Raw genomic sequence first — 21,079 nt, 5'->3', positions numbered from 1 at the left:
GACAGGCAGGGGCTTGAGAAGTAAACTTAGGAATCTTCAAATGGTTGTAATTTTAGGTTACATAGTCCCTCTTTCAAACACATTCATATCTTACTCTGCCACAGTTCCAAGTATGATTGCCTAAACCCCAACATAAGTTGAGGAATTTTGCTTGGGTTCAGTGTAGGCCCAATTGTGATGAAACAAAAAAATAATACAAAAAGATGATGGAGGTAAAAACACAGACCAAGGGTGGAAGGACACCCGAGATGTGCTTCACCTGCTCTGCCATTTTTGCAGGTGCTTTGACCCTTAGAGCTCACTTGGATGAGACTGTACAGCAAGAGACTGTGTGAACTGAAACACTGGTTACACCTGTAAATTCCTGCAAGTTGCTCTAGCTGAACTCGAGAAATGAAATATCTGTAATAAAAGGTTGTCGAGATCTGTTACATAAATCTATCTCTTTGTAGAAGGCATTACATTGGTTTTAAAATAATGCCAAATATCTAATTAGTAGGATCCTTGCTATGTTTGGGATATAGTTATTTGCAGTTTACGAATAGAGCTATGACTCAGTTTTGCATCTCTGACGGCCCATGAGCGTTTACCCGAAGAGCTTGGTTCCTCCCAGCCCCATCAGGCACATGGTCTCTCTGCGTCTCCACTGCCAGTGGACCCGCTTGTTCCCACACAGTGTGGGCAGCAGACTGGTGAGTGCTCACTTTGCCATTAGCATCCCCCGCTAATGTAGGACACAAGGTCCATAACTCATAATACAGGGGCTCCCACAGCACAAAAGCAGCTGTATATCTCACACAGAAAACAAAGACAGAAACAAAAACTCAAGTGCTGGAAACTAACGACCATAATACAAATACAGGTATCATGCCATCATGCGGGAAGGAACTTAATCCATCTTGACAATTTGGGGGTAAATGTAGATCTAATCGAAAACAAAACTCAGACACACTTAATCGGCAGTAGAAAAATTCCCTTTTGCCTGTTTAATAAAAAAATGATGTAAGTAATAAATTTAAACACTTCATACTTTTTGTCCACTATGTCCATGATGTTATTTTATGTCCCAAGATGAGGAACAAGAAAGGCATTCACAGCCAGCAGAGGCCTCAAGACCGAGGCAGTATTTTCTATCTTCTAGTTTAGACTTGGGCTAGGGGAAGTTTTGTGAAAGCAAAGCTAGAATAATAATGATGACTTTCAGTCCTGGGAAGAAGAGGCACAGCGTGCTAGAGGTAAGGAAAATCAGAGGTCAAATCCCCCCCCCCCATTTTACATATGAGGAAACTGAGGCCAAAAACTTTAAGTGACTTCCTCTCTCCTCTCAAGGAACTTACAACTTGCTGGAAAGGCAATGCATGTAAAAAGTTAAATACAACGGCAGTCATATCAGAATGTTGCAAGAGAGTTTATGATTCAGTGTCAGAAGAATGGCACATGTGGTAAGCCTTTAGAAGTATGCAAAGATGTGGGTGATTGGGCCAGAGTGGGAGATATGAAGAGCTTGAACCAAACTTTGAAAAGCAAGTGAGCATGCTTTCAATAAAGGCAGACGGGATTTTGAGGTCATCAAAGATATTAAAGGGCGCATGAAAGTTTATGTTAGGGAATAGTAGGTCCATTTTTCTGCCGGGTCACAGGGATATATTCTTTTAAATGTAGGTGTGTGGGTGTGCTATAATTTACTTTTATGCTTATGTTTATTTCATTTTAAAAGTAACAAAAATGCATCACAAACTCTTGGAAAATTGCAGAAGAAAGTTACCAATAATTACCCCTACCCCAATACAAAAGATTAGTCTTTCTTTGAAACCTGCCATTTAGTTTCAGCAAAATGTAAGCTGTTTTATTGTAAATTTAGTTTCCTTTTATTAAAAAAAAAAAAAAAAAAAAAAAGAACCTGAAGAGCTCTTTGGTTCACAAGAAGGACTGAATTGAAATTTTTGATGAACAAAAGAAGAGGAATTCAAGTTTGAGCATCATCGGCTCAGCCTTTTGTATTAAGTATTGATAAATATTGAAAAACCTGCATGGAGAGAAAGAGAAGAAAGGGAGAGGAGAGCCGGGCAGCTGTACGCTCTTACACATGTAGAGATAGGTACGGATGTAGCTGAAGTTTGGAAATCCAGAAATAGTATTCTAATTCAGATTTTAAAGGATGAAGGTTTTAAAGGTTCAGATGTGTAAAAGCAATGATAAAGATAATATTAAACTGTCTTGAAAATATTTGTTTCTTTGAAAGATGCTTTGCTTTTAAAAGATTACCGATTGTGGGACCTTTTCCCCCTTGCCTTAACGATGTGAAGGTTGTCAAAACCACATTTCCTGCTTTTTTCCTGTTTTATTGGCGTGGCCAGGAAAGCACTGGGAAAGGAGAGAGATGGAAGCAGGTGTCACAGAGGGTGGAAAGAATGGGTGAGATAATTCCAGGGAGAACTCAAAATAGCTAATTAGTCTTTTGCCAAACGTATATGAAGTAATTTACTTTTTATAAGGTTTGTTCAGTGGAATAAAGTGATTTCATTTTTGAATGTTCCTGTGATTCTAACCAAAATATGACTCATCCATCTGATGGCTCAGTCTTCCTCTTGAGACTAAAGCTTCAGAATCAGGATGAACAAGGGCTTAATGGAGCCATACATGGTGGCTCTGATGATGGCTTTTGTGCTGGCAAAGGAGTCAAATGCTGTTTGTGCTTCCTGTCTTTGGTATTTTATGTGTATTTATGGCAATAGAGTTTCTTGACCAAATTTATTTATTATGGGTTACTGTGTAATAACATATGTAAACTTAAGGAGAGACATGCAGCCTTTCATTTGCCAGGATGTCCATACGTTTTTGAAGATGCTGCTTTACTGGTGGGCGAGAGTTTTTGCTCCTAATGTAGGAGCATCTTCTCCTCTAGGAAGTAAGAGTCCAAGTCATCTCTGCTTTAAGCTCATTATCTGATTCCCTGAGAGCCACCCAGGGCCCAGACTGTGCCCTTAGCACAAAGGCATAGAGGAAGCCTGGGCACCTTAAAGTGATGAAGATGGGCAGGGTGACTGCAAAGATGAGCACCCTCTGATTGTGATGTAGAGGGATGAAAAGATGTCGAGAGATGTGACAAATGCATCAAAGAACTGCCACCACTGGGTTGGCGGGGCAAGCAATGATACCTTCAGCATCAAAAACAGGGCTCATCCCATTGAAACAAATCTGCCAAGAGCCTTGTGCCAATGATAAAAGATATGCAAGGAAGTTTACATGAACATGTGTTTTAGAGTAGTTAATATAGGCCTGTGCATTTTCAGTATTGCTCATTACAAGGTATACTATACATTGATCAATCCAAATTATGACAGTCCCACACTCAAATTTTGGCCAACAGCCAAACTATATATTATAAACTGTTGTAATCCTAAAGCTTCTTAGATCTAAGAAAGACATTACAGCGCAGTGTTTAAGAACACAAACTCTGAAGCCAAACTGCCTAGGTTCCCAAGCTTGACTCTGTTACTTAATAGCTATGTGACTTTGGGCAAGTTTCTTAACTTCTCTGAGTTTTTGTTTCTTTAGTCAGTAAAATAACAATAGTATTTACCTCGTTTGGTTACTGTGAGGCTCAAGTGAATTACTATGTATGTAATATTGTTAGAATAGTTCCCAACACATAGAAAGCACTTAAATAGGAGCTATTATTATCATTTAAGTTCTCTGGCAAGGAGTTCATTGATAAGCAAAGCAATAAGAAACATGTATATAAATATTCATGGCAGCTCTATACAAGAATGGCAAAAGTCTAGAAGCAACCCAAATGCTCACTTAGAAGAAAGCAAATATATAAACTGTGGTATATTCACACAATAGACTATTATATGGAAGGCAAAAGGAACACACTACAGAAACAGACAGCAATACGGATAAATCTTAGGAATATGGTTATATCCAGAACAATGACATCATTATAAAGATAAAAGCAACAAAAATGAGTGTACTTGTAGAAGATATATATACATATATCCTCAATGAAAATAGATAATAAGGAAAGCAAGAGAATGACCCACATGGAATTCAGAATGATGGTTATGTCAGGTGTCCGGAGGCAAAGGATAGAATAACGGCCAAGACCATCTGGTTAGATGTAGCTTCCTTTCAAAGGCTATCTTTTGTTTTAGATGGTGGGTATGTAGGCATTTAGTGATAAGTAAGAGAGGGAGGGTGGGAAGGAGATGTACATGGATTATGATTAGACCCTGTCATGAGCCAAGGATTACAATTTATCCAGTTGTGTATACTTGAGACCCACTCACCCCCCCACACAAAGTAACAGCAATCATCGTGTTGGGATAAGGAGTGGTAAGCTATATATGAAAAGCTGATATTATCTGCCTTGCTGCCCCCTACCTATATACCACTGGAAGACCTCCACTTAGTGTTCATTGCTGTCGTAGGAACATGAAGCAATAATATTAGTCCCTGTATCACTGTTAACCCTCATGCACTCCCATCTCCTGACTCTGGATGTTAAATTATGCTTAACCTGTATCTGGCCCTTGTAAAGTCCAGAGAGCTAAAAATGCATATCCTCTCACACCCAAATGTCTTGGCCAAATGAGCTGTGTGGCTGAGATAGAGGCATAGTATCCTTTCCAGGGCTAAATGTCTCTTGTTTAATACAGAGTTGAGGGAGACGGAGAGGGAGTTGTCAAGGGTGAACCCCAAGTTCTGCTTATACAGTGCCTGCCTTTCAAATGTTTTGATTTATGAATTAATGCATTAAATAATGAATGAATGGTGCCATTCTCTGAGTTAGGGCATGCTAGAAAATGGGGTGAGGTTTGGGGAGAGAGGAATACGATGAACTCAGCATGAAATGGGAAATAAATATAAGTATATTTGAATTGTAACTTAAAGGTATCAATTTACAAATGAGGATAATCGGATGAGGGTCTAGGCTGCCATTTACTTTTTTTTTTTTTTTTTTTTTGCGATATGTGGGCCTCTCACTGTCGTGGCCTTTCCCGTTGCCGGACGCGCAAGCTCAGCGGCCACGGCTCACAGGCCCAGCCGCTATGCGGCTCACGGGCCCAGCCGCTCCGCGGCATGTGGGATCCTCCCAGACCGGGGCACGAACCCGTATCCCCTGCATCGGCAGGCGGACTCTCAACCACTGCGCCACCAGGGAGGCCCCATGCCATTTACTTTTGATGATATTAAAAGCTAGGTTCTTAAAGAAAATGCTAGCATAAATACCTAAACTACATAAAATAAACCTTTTATGAAACATTTACTACATGTAATTTGATGCCATATGTACTAATCATTCTTATGTGTTTATTAAACTGGGACCCCAAAGAACCCATTTTTGGCATTATTTCCTGGACCTAGAGTTAATCCATGTTTTTAAAGGAAAATAAATTGTTTCTTCACAAACATTCGCTAATTCATACTTCTCCTTAATTTGATTGCCTTTCTCAATCACTTTAACTTAATGACACATTTCTCACATAGTTACCATACAAATAACCTAATAAATTAAATCATAATTTATGCTGAGTAAACATTCAAATTCCAAAGATTCTGAAAAGGGGAACAGGCTGATTGAAATTTCCGTGGGTCATAAGACTTTGGCAATTTGTTTGTGAGCCTGATGCCAAACTTCAACATTAACCAAAGCAGGTAGCAGCAATCATCCACGTGAAAAATAACGTGAGATACCACTGTACTACCCATGCTATTATAGTTTAGCAAGTGATGACGTGACTAATTCAGCCAGTAAGAAAATGTAATGAAAATACTAGTTTGGAACACAATGTGCTGAGATCTTTTAGGCTTTTGTTTCCTCAAAGGTCAACAGACTTTACTCTTTGAAATACGAGATATGCAAAATAACGTAACATTTGGAATTTGAAACCGCATTCTTGACTTATCTGTTTTTTCCACTGCAAATTCTAATAGAAAACCAAAAACATCAATGATTCTTGTCACTCCCAATATCCCTGGCACCATCACACCACCCATAATGAAAAAAGCTTTAAAAAGGGGGTAATAATTTATTGACCGAAGCTTATTTTTAGACAAATAGTTTTGGATGTACATTTATATAATGGATATCATTTTAGGTGAGATGAAATCCTAAAATTGATCATCTCCATTGAAGGACACGCGAGACAATATGGGAAGACATGTTATATAGAAAGAGGTCTATAGATCTCATTTCTGGATTTAAGTAAACTAGGCAGCTAAGAGGATAATATCCTTGGATGATGGCTTGGACTTGTACTAATACACATCTATCTCATACTGATGCTATTAGAAATACAGATCTTTTAAAATCTCTTTCTTCTGAATTTTAATATGTAAATGAGTCATTAAAATATTGACTTCCAGTAAGATTCTGCTTTATATTATATACAATCATATTAGTAAGCATATTGGTTTGCACTATAAAGGTTCGCAATAAATATGTCAGCTAAATATACCCTTCTTGGATTTAAGAAAATTTCACACCATAAAGGGACCTTATATGCTTTTGAATTTTAAAACAAGCTTTTCATTTTATAAATTAAGACACTCAGGCAGAAAGAAGTACAGAGATTTGCCCAAGAACATATGCACACATAAGACTAAATACTGATACCCACTTTAATACAGTGAAGAATATAATGGAATGTTAAGAGCATGTACCTGAAAGTTCCCTAAAACATGGGTTATTAAATCCTGACTCTGCCACTTACTAGCTGCTGATGAGGGTATATGTATATTTCGGAAGTCGCCCCTCCCACAAAAAAGAAAGTTGCTAAATTCTGGCCCACCCATTATCTTTTGCTCCTTCTCAATATGAGCTATACTTTCTTTTTTTAAAAATTGACATATAACTGACAAGCTTGTAAGCTTAAGGTATACAAATTGTCGATTTGATACATTTATGAATTGTAATATGATGAGCTCCATTTTCTTTCCCTGACACAGGAAGGGCAGGCAGGCACCATTCCAACAATGATGAGTTCACATTAGAAAATAGAAAAGGGATCGCTCTCCTCAAATATATTTGCTAGAATCAGTGTGATAGCACATGGGCACAACACTGTTTCTAGGTTTCCAAATGTTGTGAGAGAAATGAGGGAATGCTCTGCTCTGTATTAACAGAGAAGAAATGATACTGAAGTCAGTGAGTGTCAGACTTTTGTCATGGGAATGTTCATGGCAGGTAGTCTCTACCTGTGAACCTGAAGGAGAACACAGTAGAGTCAGCGTGAACAAAAAGCCCAGGGTGGGTCCTTAAGGTCATGACCTCATGTCACAGCTTACCCTGCAGGGGAACCCAGCCTGCCCTGAAAGAGTTCCTGTCCTCATGCAGTTGTGATGTCAAAATGAAGTCTTTCTGCTTTTCAAAGAGCAGCGGCAGTCCAAAATAAAAGGAAGGAAGTGGAAGGCTTGTTCCCATAGATAAAAGGGGGAAAAAAGACTAATAAGGAGCAGATCAAGTAAGATTTAACTACCTATGTTAAAATATGCCCAAGAATCATCTAAAAGACTATTCCAACCATTTCTAGATGCAGCAAATGTGTCAGGTAAAGGTGTTAGGAAAGGACAAAATCTTTGTTCAAATAATTTTCACTGTTCTCCAAAGTATAATTTAAGTATAAATTTGTAGGTTGTTTTCTTTGCCTATTTTTGGTGGATTGAGTGAAAGTTTTAGCTTTAAATAGTGGCAGGGTATAAAGGACTATATTAGGTATAAAAAATGAAGAATGCTGGGTACATGTGAATTGGCTAAGACCTAGAAGTGAGGTCATTTGGATTGGCATTTTGCTGAGCAAAAGAGCAATAGATAGCAACCCCAGTTTTGTTGTATAATTCAGAATTATTAAAGCACTTAGTTCTAGGATGGAGTCATTTACATCCTTTCTGATGAGAGTTGTAAGCCAGATTGTTAAAAACCCAGCACTGAGAAACAGTCCCATTTGTATATCATGTTTCTTAAACGCAGGTACATCTGAAGGGAATATTGAAACTTCTAGTTACAACTGTTATCTGTATCCCTGTCAGTGCAAAGCATAAGTGTGGATGATTTAAGAGCATTAATCCTAAAAGCCACTGGGATGATTTCCCTGAGATAAAACAATAACAACAACAACAAATCAGGGTATGGTCAATAATTTTCCTACTGCTGCTAACACTCTCATGGCAGCTCTTTCCACCAAATCACACAGTGGCCTCACCACCTCCCTTCAGCATTCAGTGCCAGGCCCTAAAACCTGGTGAGACACTCACATCCATACCAAGTTGGTTCATGGACAACAGCAAAAAGATGACATTTTTAAATTGCAGTGAGGAGGTGCCAACATGGCCATAAAAGTGGGATCATAATCTTCCTTGATTTCTGCAACCACTGTTCATTTTTATATAATTGTTTTGTTTTGTTTTGTTTTTTTGCGGTACGCGGGTCTCTCACTGTTGCGGCCTCTCCTGTGGCGGAGCACAGGCTCCGGACGCGCAGGCGCAGCGGCCATGGCTCACGGGCCCAACCGCTCTGCGGCATGTGGGATCTTCCCGGACCGGGGCACGAACCCGTGTCCCCTGCATCGGCAGGCGGACTCTCAACCACTGCGCCACCAGGGAAGCCCATATAATTGTGTTTTAAAGCACTATGTCACACTGAGCTCACAGCTCACTGAAACTCCTAGATGTATTTCAGATAAAGTTTTGAGAAATCAATCCTTTCAACCTAATCATGAAATAATTTGGTTTAGCTAAATTGCGAGACTTATTTATCCCTGTTGAAGTTTAATTCAGCCTGTCAAGATAATCTGTCTTTCTACTTATTACCTATCCTCTCTCGCATGTATGCCTTCTGTAGAACATGCCAGGTGTTCTTCCCCAAAATAAAAATGTTGAAGATACATAGGCAGGGAAAGGCACTACTGAAAATGATTTTTCATTCACCTCTAATTCCACCTAACACTTTGACAGTTAGTACCTAGAGATGTCATGAAGAATTTTGCCAGACTTCTCGCTAAAGGTCTAGTGAACTACGTTTGCACTCCAAATATTACAGAAATAAATAATTTTAACAATGAAAAGGGAAGATATCTATCTTTATTTTCTATTTTCATTGGCTCCAAATGAATAGTGTCATAAGCTGCCCACTTTTTGATATTTTTGCCAACAAAAATATCAAAAGGTTCAAATTTTAATAGATTCAAAATTTCTTCAGAGACAGTATTTTCCCCCAATGGTCCCTTATTTTCTTCCTTGGATTTTCACAAATTAGTCCAATGACCTTAAGGTATATGTGAAGTGACTTGAGACACATTTTCATTCTAAATAAACTTTGCAAGAGAAATACTCTTTAAATGTTAAATGACCAAATTAGAGCAAATTTCTTATCACCATCACCCCCCCAAAATTCAAATTCCACGTAGCAAGCAGAGTTTCACCATTTCATATCTGAGGCACACACAAACACAGGTTTGTACCACTACTGGCGGTATACAGCAGGCTTTTGCCCTTGCTAAGTTATGTAAACGTTATTTCAGGTGTTCAGGAAGCAGGTGTGTTCATTCAATCAAAAGAAAAAATATGACTGTTTCTTTAATAGTCAATTAACAATAAGCAGGATTATTTAACAGTTATTTCATAAAATAACATTGCCATGGAAATACATTAAAAAAACATTCTCAACTTAAAGTCCTGACGTTTTCTGAAAAAAAATATAGCAATAGCTATTGGTCTAGGCTTAAGTCTAAATAGAGCCTTGTATTTGGGCTTGTGCAGTCGTCGGGCAAAAGAAATCCTTGTCATAAGCAACCATTATTTCCATATTAGTTCTACAAGAATAAATCCTATGGTCCTCTGCTAACAGCCCTTACTTATTCATCAGCCAGGCCTGCCTCGTACCACACCTCCTTCTCTCCTGGAACTCCCAACATATCAGCACTCAATTAGGCAACTATGCCTAATGTAATGTATTATAATTAACTGTAATGTGTTGAGGGGAATTATCTTGATTTCAGTTGACATTTCAAGGTGCCTTAAAAGGAGACGCCTTTTTTTCACTACCAGTCAGGAAAGCTAAGTCATTTTTGAGGGTCAGCTTTTTACTGTTTGATCTTGGAGCAGTCATTTCTCTTATCCTCAAAAGCCTAATCTAAAAATCAAGATGATTGATCCAAGGTCCTTTTCAGAAGTTGTGGTTTAAGAAATAAAACACACATAAAATGATACGTCTTTATTACTGCCACAGCATTTAATGTTTGCTTCCACTTAAAGTCTAAATATGATATATATAAAACTAAACTAGATTACATAATTTCTTTTTATATCCAATGATTTGTGATATCAATATATAAAAATTAAAATGAGAGGTTTTTTAAAAAATTTAATTAATTTATTTATTTTTGGCTGCGTTGGGTCTTCATTACCAGGCGCAGGCTTTCTCTAGTTGTGGCGAGCGGGGGCTACTCTTCATTGTGGTGCGCAGGCTTCTCATTGCGGTGGCTTCTCTTGTTGCGGAGCACAGGCTCTAGGCACGCGGGCTTCAGTAGTTGCGGCACGCAGGCTCAGTAGTTGTGGCTCGCGGGCTCTAGAGCGCAGGCTCAGTAGTTGTGGCGCACGGGCTTAGTTGCTCCATGGCATGTGGGATCTTCCCGGACCAGGGCTCGAACCCGTGTCCCCTGCATTGGCAGGTGGATTCTTAACCACTGCGCCACAAGGGAAGCCCAAAGAAAGGTTTTAAAATTAAAAATAGGAGGAAATTTATAAATAAACAACAAGATCCTAATGTATAGCTCATGGAACTATATTCAATATCCTGGGATAAGCCATATGGAAAAGAATATTTAAAAAATCTATAAATGTATATAACTCAGTCAGTTTGCTGTACAGCAGAAATTAATACAGCATTGTAAATCAACTATACTTCAATACAAAAAGTTTTTTAATTTTTAAAAAAAGGATATTTAGCAAAGCTCAAATTTTTAAAAAATGGTTCTTTTATTTTCAATTTTTTTACATTGAACATAACTGTTATTAACATTTTAAAATTTCAACTTTATGGAAGTTATAATTGACGTATACAGTTGTAACATATTTAAAGTGTACATAGTGATGATATATGTATACACTGTGGAAGGATTCTCCCCATCTAGTTAACACATCCATCACTTCACATATTAATCTTTTTTTTTTTTTTTTTTGGTGAGAACATTTAAGTTCTACTCTCTTAACAAATTTCAATTATACAGTACAGTGTTATCAATCATGGTCATCATGTTTTACATTAGATCCTCAGACCTTATTTATCTTATAGCTGAAAGTTTGTGCATTTTTACCAAACTCTCCCCATTTCCCCCACCCCCCACAGCCCCTGGCAACCACTTTCCTACTCTCTGTTTCTATGGATTTGACTTTTTTTCTTTTTTAGATTCCACACATAAGGGATACCACACAGTATTTGTCTTTCTCTTACTTATTTTGCTTAGCATAATACCCTCAAGGTTCATCCAAGTTGTCACAAACGACAAGATTTCCTTCTTTCTCACGGTTGAATAAATATTCCATTGTGTAAATGTACCGCATCTTTATCCATTCGTCAGTTGGTAGACACATAAGTTGTTTCCATATCCTGACTATTGTGAATAATGCTGCAGTGAACATGGGAGTGCAGATATCTCTTCAATATTCTGTTTTCATTTCCTTTGGATTTATACCCTGAAGTGGAATTGCTGGATCACATGATAGTTCTATTTTTAATTTTCTGAGGAACTTCCATATTTTTTCCCGTAGTACCTGTACCAATTTATTCCCACCAACAGAGCACAAGGGTTTCCTTTTCCCCACATTTTCACCAGCAATTGTTCTCTCTTGTCGTTTTGATAATAGCCATTCTAACAGGTGTGAAGTGAAATCTCACTGTGGTCTTGATTTGCATTCCCCTGATGATTAGTAATGTTACGCACATTTTCACGTACCTGTTGGCCACTGCATGTCCTTCTTTGGAAAAACGTCTGTTCAGTTCCTCTGCCCGTTTTTAAATCAATTCGGTTTTTTGAGTTTTATTTTAGTTTGGTTTTTGGCTTTTTGCAGTTGAGTTGTATGAGTTCTTTAAATATTTTGGATATCAACCTTTTATCGGATATACGACTTACAGATATTGTCTCCCATTCTGCAGCTTGTCTTTTCCTTTTGTGACGATATCTTTTGCTATGCGGAAGTTTTTAGTTTGATGTACTCTTACTGGCTTATTTTTGCTTTTGTCGCCTTGCTTTTGTTGTCAAATACAAGAAATCATTGCCAAGACCAAAGTCAAGCTTATGCCTTATGTTTTCTTCTGGGTGTTTTATGGTTTTAGGTCTTACATTCATGTCTTTAGTCCACTTTGAGTTGATTTTTGTATATGGTATAAGATAGCGGTCCAGTTTCATTCTTTTGCATGTGGCTGGCCAGTTTTCCCAGCACCACTGAAGAGACTATCCTTTCCCCATCATATGTTCTTGGCTCCTTTGTCATAAATTAATTGACCATATTTGCATGGGTTTATTTCTGGGCTCTCTATTCTGTTCCATTTGTCTATGTGTCTGTTTTTATGCCAATGCCATATTTTTTTTTTCTATAGCTTTGTAATATAGTTTGAAATCAGGAAGTGTGATGCCTCTAGTTTCATTCTTCTTTCTCAAGATTGCTTTGGCTATTCATTTGGATTTTTGTGATTTCACACAAATTTTAGAACTGTTTTTTCTATTTCTGTGAAAAATGCCATTGGAATTTTGGTAGGGATTGCACTGAATCTGTAGATTATTTTGGGTAGTACGGACATTTTAACACTATTCTTCCAATCCGTGAGCCTGAAATAGCTTTCCATTTATTTATCTCTTCTTCCATTTCCTCTTCCTTTTCTTCCATCAATGTCTTACAGTTTTTAGTGTACGGATCTTTCACCTCCTTGGTTTCATTTATTCCTATGTATTTTGTTCTTTTTGATGCATTTTTAAATGGGATTATTTTCTTAATTTCTTTCTGATATTTTATTATTAGTGTATAGAAATGCAACTGATTTTTGCACATTGATTTTCTATCCTGCAACTTTACCGAATTCATTTATTAGTTCTAACAGTTTTTTTGTGGAATGTTTAGGGTTTTCTATATGTAATATCATGTCATCTGCAAATAGAGACAGTTTTACTTCTTCCAAATCAGAAAGAAAGAAGTAAACGTTTTTTTTTCAAAGATCAAAGATTTGCTCCTCAAAGTAAAAATTTATGGTACTCTCTGCAATGGTGGAAAGCAGGGGAGATACTTTCACTTAGTGAACTAAACAGGAATGGCTGTCATCAGGATGCCATCACTCTGCAATCTGCCACACAATTCTTTATGTGACATTTTACAGACATCTCTTTCCTCCAACCATCACCTTGGGTTATAAGCTGTCAAAGGTAATGGAAAGTCTTTTTTTAAAGGCTAATTGTCACGACCTTTAAGTGTCACTTTCCCTTAGGTTCAATAGCAATGACGTAGCTGGCATAGGAGGCAAGTGTTTGATTGAACCATTTCTTTAGGTCTGTCTCCTCTTATTCACTGCAGTGGTGGTGGGGCAGGGGGAGAACTTTGCTAAAAGAAGGCTCTGTTTAAGGAGGAAAGAAAAGCTGCCTGGAAAGCAGAATTCCTTTTCAATTCCAGTATGTTGCTAAGTTGGGCATGGAATAATTGAGTAATGGGAAAATACATACAAATAAACTTTACGAACTGTGGTGGCTTAGTTTAATTTAAAGCAATAAAATATAGTCTGTGTGTTTTCAGGAAAGTCTAGATTATACTCTTATGACTCAATCAAAGGTAAAAGTCTGTCTCAAAATATTCAAAATATTGGTGACTGGGCATGACGCCAGTTATCCAGTTCGGGGATGGTTTGCTGCATTGGGGGGAGGGGTTTGATCTTGCTGCTGTTGCTACTGCCGAAGATGATAATGATTTTGCTATAAATCATTTAGATGGCTGGAAATGGGCAAAACTGGATTTGAATCCAGGTGCACTTGACTTCAAGACCTATCCTTCCAACACTATTCAGTTCACCTGTAACATGTATTTCTATAGTCTAATTCTTTCTATGTTTCTTTGATGATGTGCCTGACTCACCAGATCCACATTAAGGTTCTGGTTTATTTTCATTAGGAATACACGGCTTTTGATTTATAGAATAGAAACCAATGGAAATTTTCTAGTACTTTACTATCAAGTTGATCAATAATTTTGTCTTAGAAAAAATGCATTTGTAAGTGCTTAGATGTATCCTATAATCATCCTTAAGTATTGCAGTATAAAAGTAAAAGATACCATGAAAGCAGGATACTTGAGCAATATTAAACCACATGACAGTTTAGTGCAAAAAGAAACCAGTATTCTTTTATAATTAAAAAAGAGAGTAAACCACAGACTTTGAGGCTTTGAAATAGCATCAGAAAGAAAATTATCTACCAGGGTTGACTTCTAACTAGTATACATTTTACAGAAAATCTACACGCATTTTGACTAGCTTGCATCGTAAAGTCTCAGAAAGAAAATTGCTAGTTTCCTTGAAAAACATATGGTGCTCTTCAGGAAATTTTTCCAGGTATAATGAAATTTGGTATAAATAAAAAGAACACTTTGTATTTTTTATGAAAATTGTCAATGGCCTCGTGTCCTTTCATTCATCATTATTCACAGTAATGATTTTGCCTTATTCCTAAAAATGATGTTACTTGTGTTCTGATCCCAGCATTCACATATAAATGCTGTGGATGATTTGGCTTCTGAATACTAAGGACCCATCTTCAGGCACCATTAGCTCAGGAATGTTGGGAGGGATTTAAGTCCTTATGTGGAGACTGCCCTCATTATTGACTGAGATGATTTGTACCACCCACTCAGAGGCAAAGGAGTCCCTGAGTTGCCGTCATATACCGGCTGTCAACTTAGAGAAACCATTCAGAAAAGGGGGAGACGTGGATTCTCATTTTTCTAAGCTCAGGGACTGTAAAGGACATAATAAACTACTTAGGGTATTTCCTGTGAACATTTCAAAGCAGCACATTAATATATTAGAAAAGATAACTAAAGATAAATGTCAACAACCTAAATTAAGTCATTTGGCTATAATTGAAAAGTGAAATCATTTGGCGTTTATGAATACGGCTAATCCTACCACAGAGAGAGAAAGGATTTGACCACTCAGGGTAGTTTATGCAGAAAGAGTGGTACATATACCATTTCAAAGTAAATTCAGGCTAAAATCTGGTGCATAAAATTAATATGCACCGTATTTTTATTCTTGTGTTTAAAATATCTCTAAGAAATCTAACATCCCTCAATGTTTTCCCACCACTTTGACTATCTGTGAGTCCTTTTTTCTGAATTATATATGAACTGTGAATAGAATAATTTTAAAATAACCTAGCAATTTACTGGATAAAAATTATTCCATGGAAAATCTTTTGGGCTCCAATCTTAAACTCCTAACATTAGCTGAGCTAAAATGTAGTCCTATAGTTGTATAGCTGGCCTTGGTGCTTTAAATCAAGTCTACAAAAACAAAATGACTAACACGGAATTCTTGGCCAAAATTGAGGAGGGAATTTGCCTCTGGTCCTCTTCAGAATGGGATGCCTCATAAGCAAAAGATTTCAAGCAGAATTACAAGATTATGGGCACAAAGTCATGTTGGTGCCCATGAATGAACAATCAAACATCTTGGGATCCTCATTCAAAACTTAAATTACCCAACCTGTTGTCATACGCATGTTGGAAATAAAGCCGACTCTGATCCATAAAAAAAAAAAAAAAAAAAAAAAAAAAAAAAAAGCAAAAGAGAGATCTGATCACTGAAATTCAAGCAGAATTAAAAGACCATAGCCCCCAAATCATGTCTTATCCATGCACGAACAACCAGCACAATCTACTGCCAATGCATATTGGGAAAGAACCCTACTCTGACCTATGAGAAAAACAAATCCATTGCTATACACAAATTGGATACATACAATGTTGCCTTTTATATAAAAACTTCAGCAAGAACTGAACTTAAGTAAATACATCTCTGCTCCACCTGTTGAATACCATTTTGATACTCTATTGTACAGACAGTTTTTGCTCTGTGGATTATCTGCTGGGGTTCAAGGTAGTCTGCATTTTATGGTCAGTTTTCATAGTCTTGGACCTGGTTCAATTCCAATTTAAGAGAATACTTGAAATACTGTCTCTCCTAGTAGCATGCAAACACTCCAGGAATTTGATGCTTTCCAGAATAATCTGTGCTTGTTATGTAAGTACAATCAAAGACACTTTTTCAGAACAGAACAAAAGAGATTGGATTCGCTTTAGTTCAAACTGTCTAAAGAGAGTTCTCAGTTGTGGACTTGTTAATGGCTTTAGTACAAATAATGGAAATAGAATCATGCATTTTTATTAGTCACCCAAGAAGCCTTCGGTTTCGGGTTCTTCTGCAGAGCTCAATCACTGTGGCTTTTCTTTTAAAACTTGGAAAATGTCTTGCCTGATTAGGAAGTTAGTCATTTCACATTTTGACATCTAAAACAATGCGAAGTTAAAAAACTTCACGTGTTACACTTATAAGTAACAGGATACATCACTTTAAAGATGAAAAGCTCAAGGATTTGTGGCGCCTTTCTTTGTTCCCGTTAATCCTATTTTACATTTTTCAGTGTCAGATATTTTGTAAATATCGGCATTTGAATTCAAACAACAAATGCTGATTTTTAGTTCCCTAACTTGGTATAAAAACATTATTAGAGTAGCAGGTTTTGTGTTCTGAGAGTTAACTTTCCTTCTGTTTGATGTTTTCTTTATCAATCAGTATTGTTCCAGCTCAAACACTGTCTTTGTCATTCAGTTTTAAAACTTAAAACAGTTTTAAACATCAAGTGTTTTGAAAAGGAGTGATAACTAGAATTTGGGAAATGTCTTTACAGTCCTCATTTTTCTGGAGACTTGTTTATTCCTTCTTGTTTTAGCAGTTGCCTCAGCCGTGGTCACAGACATCCCCCGAGGCTTTACTTTTCCATTTATTTTGTCCATTTAAGGTTAACGTATTAGGAGTTTTGCTACTGAGACATTAAAATAAATACATCTGATGGAGTTTTCTCAAGGCTCCTGCACTGACCACTGCCTTCTTCCCTGACTTCATTGGCATCCCTTCAATCCAGGCGGAATTAAGGCTACCAAGTAGGCTGCATTAGGTATTAAGGCTACATACTTAGCTATGTACCACATTTATTTTTGTATTCTGAAAAAGAAAATAGAAATGTGCCTCTTTATTTACACCAGCTGAAAAATAAGAGATAAAACTCATCATAATAAAGTTTCTTTCATTCACTATTTAATGTCAATTGGCCTGTGAAATTTTACCGTAAAATTCAGTGTAACATTGTGGTAATTCTCCCAGTCCTAGATGTGGCAACTGTACACAATACTCCCGCCCTGCTTCTCCTACACTGCTGCAGTGTCCTTCCAGGGTGGATGGGCAAGAATGTGACACTATACACAATCAGGTGATACCAAAACACTACATAATGAGGATGTCATCTGTGTTGTTTTCAGTTTATAGCTCTAAAATATAAATTGGGATGAACATCAGTACTGTGATTTTATCCATTCTATATGCTCATTTGTTTTAGTATTTATTGAGTACCGGGTATTAGTAATTCAATCTAGGTGTAAAAAAGATAAAATCCTTCTCTTCTTGGTTCATATATACATCTCATATCATTTATGTGTATTTTTTTCCATGCTATTTTATTTCCCCATTTCTCCCCCTACCCTGGGGTAGAAGGTATCATTATAATTAGCTGGTGTTCACATTTTAAAATTTTTGTAGGTTTAAATAACTTTTTTCCAGTTTATTGAGATATAATTGACATACAGCACTTGTATAAGTTTAAGGTAAACAGCATAATGATTTGACTTACATACATCGTGAAATGATGACCAAAATAAGTTAGTGAACATCCATCATCTCATAGAGATACAAAATTAAAGAAACAGAAAATAATATATTTTTCAATGTGATGAGAAATCTTAGGATTTTCTCTCAACAGCTTTCATATATAACATAAAGCAGTGTTCATTATATTTATCATGTTGTACATTACATCCCTAGTACTTATTTATCTTATAACTGGAAGTTTGTACTTTTTGACTTCCTTCATCCAACTCCCCCTCCCCCTACTCCCTGCCTCTGGCAACCACAAATCTGATCTCTTTTTCTATGAGTCTGTTTGTTCATTTGTTTGTTTTTGAGGTATAGGTGACCTACAACACTATGTCAGTTTCTGTTACACAACATAGTGATTCGATATTTCTACACATTTCAAAATGATCATGACATTAAGTCTAGTTACTATCTGTCACCATACAAAGATATTACATAATTATTAACTATATTCCCCACACTGTACATTTCATACCTGTGACATCTTTACTTTGCAGCTTGGAAGTCTGTACCTCTGAATCTTCCTCACCTATTTCTCTCTTCCCCCAACCCCCCCTCCCCTTTGGCAACCACCTGTTTGTTCTCTGTATCTGTGATTGCTTATGTTTTGTTATGTTTGTTCATTTGTTTTCGTTTTTTAAATTATTAAAAAAAATTTTTTTTTGGCCATGTTGCGCAGCTTGTGGGATCTTAGTTCCCTGACCAGAGACTGAACCCACGCCCTTGGCAGTGAAAGTGCAGAGTCCTAACCATGGACCGCCAGGGAATTCCCTGTTTTGTTTTTTAGATTCCACATATAAGTGAAATCATACAGTATTTGTGTCTCTCTGCCTGACTTACTTCACTTATACCCTCTAGTTCCACCCACGTTGTCACAAATGGCAAGATTTCGTTCTTTTTTATGGCTGAGTAATATTCCATTGTACATATATACCACATCTTCTTCATCCATTAATGTATGGATGGGTGCTTGGTTGGCTTCCATATCTTAGCTATTGTAAATAATGCTGCAACAAACATAGCAGTGTGTATATCTTTACTAATTAGTGCTTTTGTTTTCTTTGGATAAATACCCAGGAGTGGAATTGCTGGATCTTATGGTAGTTCTATTTTTAATCTTCTGAGGAATCTCCATACTCTTTCCATAGTGGATGCAACAATTTACATTCTCACCAATAGTGCAGGAGGGTACACTCTTTTTTCCACATCCTTGCCAACACTTGTTATTTGTTGTCTTTTTGATAATAATTATTCTGACAGGTGTGAGGTGATATCTCATTGTGGTTTTGATTTGCATTTGCCTGATGATTAGTGATGTTGTGCATCTTTTCACGTGCCTGTTGGCCATCTGTACGTCTTCTTTGGAAAAATGCCTATCCAAATCCTCTGCCCGTTCTTAATTGGGTTGTTTGATTTTTTTTGATGTTAAGTTGTATGAATTCTTTGTATATTTTGGATATTAACCCCTTATCAGATAAATTGTTTGCAAATATCTTCTCCCATTTGGTAGGTGGTCTTTATGTTTTGTTGATAGTTTCCTTTGCTGTGCAAAAGCTTTTAGTTTGATGTAGTCCCATTTGTTTATTTTTGCTTTTGTTTCCCTTACCTGAGGAGACATATCCAAAAAAAATATTATGAAGGCCAGTGTCAAAGAGCATACTGCCTCTATTTTCTTCTAGAAGTTTTATGGTTTCAGGTCTTACATTTAAGTCTTTAATCCATTTTGAATTTATTGTGCATGGTGTGAGCAAGTAGTCCAGTTTGATTCTTTTGATGTAGCTGTCCAGTCTTCCCAATTGAATACTTTATTATTAGAATTTCACATTAGTAATAAATAGAACCAGGCTTTCTATAAGAGGTGAACTTTGATGGCCATGTTGAAAGAAAACGATGAATGATGACTAGAGCAGAACATATGAGGACCGGAGAAATGGTCAGAAAAGAGGACAGGGCCAGAACCCTGACAGGCAAACACAAGAAAGCCAGGAAGCTCATTTGGTGCTCTTTTTAGAGAATGAAGAAAAACTTATTTACTGAAGGTCTTTCTTGACAGGTCATGACAGATAATTTCATTTCAACCCTATCCCTACTCATCCATGAGGTATAGATTAAAATTTTTTTAACTATCGGATGTTAGAGTGCTAATGCACATGGAAACTGAATGTGTGGTACAGGGGAAGTTCACGTTCATTAACAACAGGCCCTACTCAGGAGCCAAGGCAAAGTGGCCAGGGTTAAACATCTTTCAGAGAGCTCTTCCTCTTAAAAGAACTGCTTCCTGAATAGCCTATCCTTTCTCTTTGGTTGTAGGGTATGGATAAGTAAGAAACTCTAAAAATGGGCTAAGAGAATACGCCAGGGAAAGAACTAAGTCATCTCACACGTCAAGAAATAATACAAATATTAAAAAATGTTCTTCTATAACAAGCACCATTTTCCCAACCATTTCTAATTAATTAATCTCAGTTGTTATACAGCAAACACTTCAATGGGAAAAACCACCATATCTGATACTGAAACAGAAGTGGGTTTTGTAGTAATCATTTATTTCTTGCATCTTTGTAAAAATATATGAATCTTATCTTCTTTGACTATTCAACATACATATTAAATACATTAAACACTCCCTGGTAGTAAATTAACTCTATAACAAATTGAATATAATAAATTGAATAATGTAAGGTAATGATTTCAGAGTGCTTATTAAAATTCTGGAAGAGGATGCTTAACAGCCAGTGATCCTTTCTGGCTTAGAGAACAAAAACTGTTATTATAAATGTTTATGAAAGCAATTTAATTTTTAACAATGAAAACCCCATTTTCATCCATTAATGGTCACCATTAAACAAAAACATAAGTTTATGTTTAGGATAATAAGACCAATAATAATTGAAGTTTAACTTGAATAGAATTATAAATTCTGGCCACCTTATTTTTTTTAAATTTTTTTAAATTAATTAATTAATTTATTTTTGCAGTACGCGGGCCTCTCACCGCTGCGGCCCCTCCCGCTGCGGAGCACAGGCTCCGGACACGCAGGCTCAGCGGCCATGGCTCACGGGCCCAGCCGCTCCGCGGCATGTGGGATCTTCCCGGACCGGGGCACAAGCC

At 37.0% G+C, this 21,079-nt stretch overlaps 1 protein-coding gene across 5 annotated transcripts in view; it reads left to right on the top strand.

Moving 5' to 3' along the window:
- Positions 1–21,079, top strand: part of SORBS2 (sorbin and SH3 domain containing 2) — a 322,092-nt gene that overhangs the window by 203,571 nt on the left and 97,442 nt on the right. The gene's annotated exons all lie outside the window — the stretch shown is intronic.

The sequence above is a fragment of the Lipotes vexillifer genome, unplaced genomic scaffold, assembly GCF_000442215.2.
Source record: "Lipotes vexillifer unplaced genomic scaffold, Lipotes_vexillifer_v1.1 scaffold951, whole genome shotgun sequence".
Classification (NCBI taxonomy): Eukaryota; Metazoa; Chordata; class Mammalia; order Artiodactyla; family Lipotidae; genus Lipotes; species Lipotes vexillifer.
Note: the sequence above shows the minus strand (reverse complement) of the source record. Positions and strands in the feature narration are given on the sequence as shown.